Source organism: Triticum dicoccoides, chromosome 1A, assembly GCF_002162155.2.
Source record: "Triticum dicoccoides isolate Atlit2015 ecotype Zavitan chromosome 1A, WEW_v2.0, whole genome shotgun sequence".
NCBI classification, from domain to species: Eukaryota; Viridiplantae; Streptophyta; class Magnoliopsida; order Poales; family Poaceae; genus Triticum; species Triticum dicoccoides.
The window spans coordinates 73,545,911-73,553,598 of record NC_041380.1 but is presented as its reverse complement, the minus strand read 5'-3'; positions in this window follow the sequence as shown (position 1 = coordinate 73,553,598).

Genomic DNA, 7,688 nt, shown 5'->3' with positions numbered 1-7,688 from the left:
CTTCTTCTTCCTTGACCTTCTCCCTAGATGGGAGAAGGGTTTCCCCTCTGGTCCATGGCCTCCATGGTGGCGTAGGGGTGAGAGCCCCTCCGAGATTGGATCTGTCTCTCTCTGTTTCTGCGTTTCCTGATTCTGCCCTTTCACCGTTTCTTAAATTCCCGGAGATCCATAACTCCGATTGGGCTGAATTTTGGATATGATTTTTATTCCGACATTAGCTTTCTTGCAGAAAAAGAAGGGAACCAACCGCCTTATGGGGTGGCCACAAGGGCCCAGGGCGCGCCTGACCCCCTGGGGCACGCCCCCCTGCCTCGTGGCCCCCTCGGGCATCGTCTCGCGTTGATTTCACTTCCCAAAATTCACATATATTCCAAAAAAATCTCCGTCAATTTTTATCCCGTTTGGACTCCATTTGATATGGATTTACCGCGAAACAAAAAACATGCAACAAACAAGAACTGGCACTGGATCAATATGTTAGTCCCAAAAATAGTATAAAAAGTTGCCAAAAGTATATGAAAGTTGTATAATATTAGCATGGAACAATAAAAAATTATAGATATGACGGAGACGTATCAGCATCCCGAAGCTTAATTCCTGCTCGTCCTCGAGTAGGTAAATGATAAAAAAGATAAATTTTTATGTGGAATGCTAGCTAGCATAATCTTGATCATGTAATCTAATCATGGCATGAATATTAAGACACGAGTGATTAAAACCAATAGTCTATCATTTGACATTAAGATAACAATACTTCAAGCATACTAACAAAGCAATCATGTCTTTTCAAAATAACATGGCCAAAGAAAGTTATCCCTACAAAATCATATATTCTGGCTATGCTCCATCTTCACCACACAAAATATTCACATCATGCACAACCCCGATGACAAGCCAAGCAATTGTTTCATACTTTTGACATTCTCAAACCTTTTCAACTTTCATGCAATACATGAGTGTGAGCCATGGACATAGCACTGTAGGTGGAATAGAATATGATGGTGGAGGTTGTGTGGAGAAGACAAAAAAGGAGAAAGTCTCACATCGACGCGGCTAATCAACGGGCTATGGAGATTCCCATCAATTGATGTCAATGTGAGGAGTAGGGATTGCCATGCAATGGATGCACTATGAGCTATAAGTGTATGAAAGCTCAACCTGAAACTAAGTGGGTGTGCATCCAACTTGCTTGCTCATGAAGACCTAGGGAATTTGAGGAAGCCCATTGTTGGAATATACAAGCCAAGTTCTATAATGAAAATTCCCACTAGTATATGAAAGTGATAACTCAAGAGACTCTCTATATGAAGAACATGGTGCTACTCTGAAGCACAAGTGTGGTTGAAGGATAATAACATTGTCCCTTCTCTTTTTGTTCTCTTTTTTTGTAGGCTTCTTTGGCCTCTATCTATTTTTGAGGGGGGGGGCTTCTGTAACGCCCCGGACACACCCGTCGATGGTCGTTACTCCTGGCGGGATCTAGACTAACCCCACAGATCAATACTAGTCTTTTTGCTCACTTTGTCCTCCCTCGTGCGCACCCGGGAGCAACTTCCCGGTCAGTCACCCATCCTGAAACTACTACAAGCTGAGCATGCTTAACTTTGGAGTTCTTTCCGAATGGGCTCTCGGAAAAGAAGGAATTCCTTATTGATATGAGTTATCATCCCTAATAAGCCAGACTATCACATACACCCCCACTTAGAGGAACCGACGTCCGCGTCGGGCCACAGGAACGTTCCCTCTTGGCACATACGTCTGTGCATCCAGTCCGGTACATGTGACATGCCGTGTGCCACGACGGGTCACAAACATCATGAAAAACATCACCGCGCACCTGTCCGCAAACATCCGTGTAACCACGAGGGTCGGCTCTGATACCAATTTGTAACGCCCCGGACACACCCGCCAGTGGTCGTTACTCCTGGCAGCATCTAGACTGGCCCCATAGATCAATACTAGTCTTTTCTGCTCACTTTGTCCTCACTCGTGCGCACCCGGGAGCAACTTCCCGGTCGGTCACCCATCCTGAAACTACTCCAAGCTGAGCACGCTTAACTTTGGAGTTCTTTTTGAATGGGCTCTGGGAAAGAAGGAATTCCTTACTGATATGAGTTGTCTATCATCCCTAATTAGCCAGGCTATCACAGCTTCTTTGGCCACTTTTATTTTGATCATGGGACAATGTTCTAATAATGAAGATCATCACACTTTTATTTACTTACAACTCAATATTACAACTCGATACTAGAACAAAGATATGACTCTATATGAATGCCACCGGCAGTGTACCGGGATGTGCAATGATCTAGCGTAGCAATGACATCAAAAAACAGACAAGCCATGAAAACATCATGCTAGCTATCTTACGATCATGCAAAGCAATATGACAATGAATTCTCAAGTCATGTATATGATGATGATGGAAGTTGCATGGCAATATGTTTCGAAATGGCTATGGAAATGCCATAATAGGTAGGCATGGTGGCTGTTTTGAGGAAGATATAAGAAGGCTTATGTGTGATAGAGCGTATTGTATCACGGGGTTTGGATGCACCGGCGAAGTTTGCACCAACTCTCGAGGTGAGAAAGGGCAATGCACGGTACCGAAGAGGCTAGCAATGATGGAAGGGGGAGAGTGCGTATAATCCATGGACTCAACATTAGTCATAAAGAACTCACATACTTATTGCAAAAATCTATTAGTCATCGAAACAAAGTATTGCGTGCATGCTCCTAGGGGATAGATTGGTAGGAAAAGACCATTGCTCGTCCCCGATCGCCACTCATAAGGAAGACAATAAATAAATACCTCATGCTCCAACTTTGTTACATAACGGTTCACCATACGTGCATGCTACGGGAATCACAAACCTCAACACAAGTATTTCTACAATCCACAACTACCCACTAGCATGACTCTAATATCATCATCTTTATATCGCAAAACTATTGCAAGGAATCAAACATATCATATTCAGTGATCTACAAGTTTTATGTAGGATTTTATGACTAACCTGTGAATGACCAATTCCTGTCATCTCTCAAAATAGATATAAGTGAAGCAAGAGAGTTTAATTCTTTCTACAAAAGATATACCCACGCTCTAACAAATATAAGTGAAGCAAAAGGGCCTTCTACAAATGACAATTTTCTAAGTGAAGAGAAACAGGCAATCCAAATTTCAAATGATATAAGTGAAGCACATGAAGCGTTCTATAAAGCCATACTCAAAATATATAAGTGAAGTGCAATGAGCATTCTATAAATCAACCAAGGATTATCTCATACCAGCATGGTGCATCAAATAAAAGTGAAAACTAAATGCAAAAGATGCTCCAAGATTTACATATATCATATGTCGAATAAAAATATAGCTCCAAGTAAAATTACCGATGATTGTTAGAAGAAAGAAGGGATGCCTTCCGAGGCATCCCCAAGCTTGGTTGCTTGGGAGTCCTTGAATATTACCTTGGGTGCCTCAGACATCCCCAAGCTTAGGCTCTTGCCACTCCTTATTCCTTCATCCATCGTGATATCTCCCAAAACTTGAAAACTTCAATCACACAAAACTTAACAGAAAGTTTGGTAAGATCCGTTAGTATAATAAAGCAAATCACTACTCTAAATACTGTTGCAAACCAATTCATATTTTGTTTTTGTATTGTAGCTACTGTAATATAACGTTTCCATGGCTTAATCCACTAATAGAAATCAATAGTTTCATCAAAACAAGCAAACTATGCATCAAAAACAGAATCTGTCTTAAACAGGACAGTCTGTAGTAATCTGAACATTCACCATACTTTTGGTACTCCAAAAATACTGAAAAATATAGGAAAAATAAACAATTTGTATAGAAAGACTGTGCAAAAAGTTTCAGAACCGTTTGACGTTCCAGTAAAAAATGTAAAATCGTACACTACAGCCAAAGTTTCTGTTCTGCACCGCACAAACCAACAGGTAATGTAAACATCCTAAAGGCAAATCTTGGCACATTATTTTTATAATACAATGTAATTGTACAAGGGTATAATTATTTTTGTTGAAAAATTTCTGTAATCAAGATTCACAAAGTTTCTGTGAGCATGAACAAAGTTCAAGGAGCTCCCCCACTTCAACAATGCTTGTCTCTCTCACTTTCACTTTCCTTTTTGAAAAAATTTCGGTTCCCCTCTTTATTTTTTTGTTTTTAAACTATATAAAAGCACTCAACAGAAATAAATGACTCTCTAAAACACTCGGGTTGTCTCCCTGGCAGCGCTTTCTTTAAAGCCATTAAGCTAGGCATAAGGTGCTCAAGTAATGAATCCATCCGGATCCCAAGGTATATCAAAGCCAATTTAATTAACAATGATTTGTGATTTAGTAGTGAGCACAAAGTAACATATATCATGCAACAACGAAGTCTAACTCTCTTCCTATGCATCGGCATGTCATAAAAGAACAATTCATGCACACATAGTAAAGGCCAATGCATAGTATAAATAGTTTCTTGCAATTTTATCATATTGGAAACATGATGAGGCGGAGATGTAGTTCCTCTCTCATAATAATTGCAAGTAGGAGCAGCAAGCACATGCATATTATATCTATCAAAATCATCATGTGTAGTAGTGAAATGGAACCCATCAATATAATCCTTAATAAGGGCAAACTTCTATGATATAGTGTAGTGAGGAGAATTCAAATAGATAATAGGACTATCATGCGTGGGTGCAACAACAACAACTTCATGTTTAATAAGGAACTATAGCAAGTTCATCTCAATAAGCATAATTCATATTGACATCTTGGCCACAAGCATAGCGAGCATCATCATAAAGGGATATTTCAAAAGAATCAACGGGATCATAACAATCATCATAGCAACCATCCTTCGGTAAGCACGAAGGGAAATTAAACAATGTATGAGTTGAAGAGTTACTCTCATTAGAAGGTGGGCACGGGTAGCTAATCCGCTCTTCCTCCTTTTGTTCTTCGCTCTCCTCATCATCTTTTTTATCCAATGAGCCCACAGTTTCATCAATTTCTCCTTCCATAGACTCCTACAAAATATTAGTCTCTTCTTGGATAGCGGAGACTCTCTCAATAAAATCATCAATATCAGAATTGAATTCATAATTTTCATAGCTATATTTAAGTATAGCAAAATTTTCAGGTCTGTAAACAGCATCATCAAGATTTTCACACTCTTTAAACAAAGATTCAATTTCATAAGCACCCATAAAAGCAACGAATTCTTCTATTCGTTCCACATCATAGTAATCATATTTACCATTAGCATAAGAAGCTAAGGTCTCATTATCATTAAATTCGCATGAAAAGGGAAGGTGTGGAGCCTTCATCCTAGAGCAACAAGTATAATCATATCTCAGGCATAGTTGCCGAGCATACCAATGCAACATACCAATGCAACAAGTATAATCATATCTCAAGCGATAATCCTTAAAATATTCACATTGATCCAACGTGTCTCCCATTATATAATTGAATGGGGTTTTCTTAGGATTATCAAAGTAGTACATAATATCTTTCACATAATGAGTGAGGGAGTCCTGGATTAGGGGGTCTTCGGATAGCCGGACTATATACTTTGGCCGGACTATTAGACTATGAAGATACAAGATTGAAGACTTCGTCTCGTGTCCGGATGGGACTCTACTTGGCGTGGAAGGCAAGCTAGGCAATACGGATATGGATATCTCATCCTTTGTAACCGACCTTGTGTAACCCTAGCCCTCTCCGGTGTCTATATAAACCGAAGGGTTTTAGTCCGTAGGACAACAATCACAACATACAATCATACCATAGGCTAGCTGCTAGGGTTTAGCCTCTCTGATCTCGTGGTAGATCTACTCTTGTACTACCCATATCATCAATATTAATCAAGCAGGACGTAGGGTTTTACCTCCATCAAGAGGGCCCGAACCTGGGTAAAACATCGTGTCCCCTGCCTCCTGTTACCATCCGGCCTAGACGCACAGTTCGGGACCCCCTAACCGAGATCCGCCGGTTTTGACACCGACATTGGTGCTTTTATTGAGAGTTCCGCTATGCCGTCGCCACCAGGAAGGATGTCTCATCCCGTCTTTAAAGACGGCACTGTTGCTAAGGGAGCTTTGGCTACCGGCCAAACTCTCCAGCTAGGTGGTTTTCTTATGACCGCATGTTCGTCCGCTGCGCCGACAATGACTTTTCGGGTCATCGAAAGCAATCTTCACATCAACTCGGAACTCGCCGAGCAGTTAGATCCAATGGAGCTCTCTTCCCTGAACGAGCTCTTGGATCGCATCGCCGCCCTGGGAGTCGCTACAGACTATGATCAGATTGGGCCTAAACCCGATCTGACAGAGATCAACTCTTCCCAGGTCACCCATCACGTTGCAGTGGTGGAGGAACAATACGGCAACCCTTCATCTATCTTAAGGACTAGCTATGTCTGGATTCCTGATCCCTCCAAGCCGGATACCTGTGGGGGGGAGGACGTCACTCAAGACCTGAACCTAGAGTCAGGCAGCGGGCTAGATTTATTGAAAAACATCCAAGAATCCAAACTTCCGAGTTTGGAAACTCCTTGGCCCCTGAGTCTCAGATTGGGTGAGGATTCGGGTTCAATTCCACCCACCCACCCAAACATAAGCGATCTATCCCAAATTAGGCAAGAGCCCGAAGAAACAGTACAACATTACTGGGCCAAATTCCTCCTGGTCATGAACAGGATAAAGGACTGCCGCGAGGAAGACGCAATTTCATTCTTCTACAATAATTGCACGGACAAGGGAATCCTCAATGCCATATGTCGCCGCGAAATTACACGCTTTGCCGACTTGGTGTCCATAGTACAAAAGTACTGTGCGATGGAACGTGCCTGGAAAACCGAAATAAAATGTTGGGATAATCCCGCCCTGAATACAAACCTAGTCCAAAATAAAAGGGTGCATTATCACAATACACTTGGGTTAACTACCAAAAAGCAAAAGCCCTCTATGGTGCAAGGAACCGTACTGGAGGGATGGCTCAACGGACCCTGCAAAATTCATAGTACAGTGGATGCAATACCAACGCACAACCTTAGAGCATGTTGGATACTCCGGCAGGTGGCCAAAAGTGGTGAGTATCTACTCCTCCCAAATACCACAGAGCACCATCCCGTGGACAACAATACGGTGCTAACGGTCTTTGAGACCTTCGCGTCAAATAATAGACGCAAGCGAACACTCCGCAGCATGGCTGAAATCTGCCACATAGCAGAAACAAATCCTTGGAGTGACACGGCTATTACCTTCAATGCCAGTGATGAGCCTAAATTCCGAACAGCCCGAGCACCAGCCGCACTGGTCCTTAGTCCAATCGTGGATGGCTTTCGACTCACCAAGGTATGCATGGATGGCGGCAGCGGATTAAACCTCATCTATGAGGAAACTCTTCAAAAGATGGAAATAGACTGAAGCCGCATTGAGCAAAGTAGCACAATCTTTAGAGGAATCATCCCCAGTCGGGAAGCACGCTGTGCTGGGAAAATCACACTAGATGTGGTATACGGCACGCCGAATAATTACAGGTCCGAAGAAATTACATTCCAAGTGGCCCCGTTCAGCAGCGGATACCATGCTCTATTAGGGCGGGAGGCGTTTACAATATTCCAAGCCATACCCCATTACAGGTACATGAAGCTCAAAATGCCC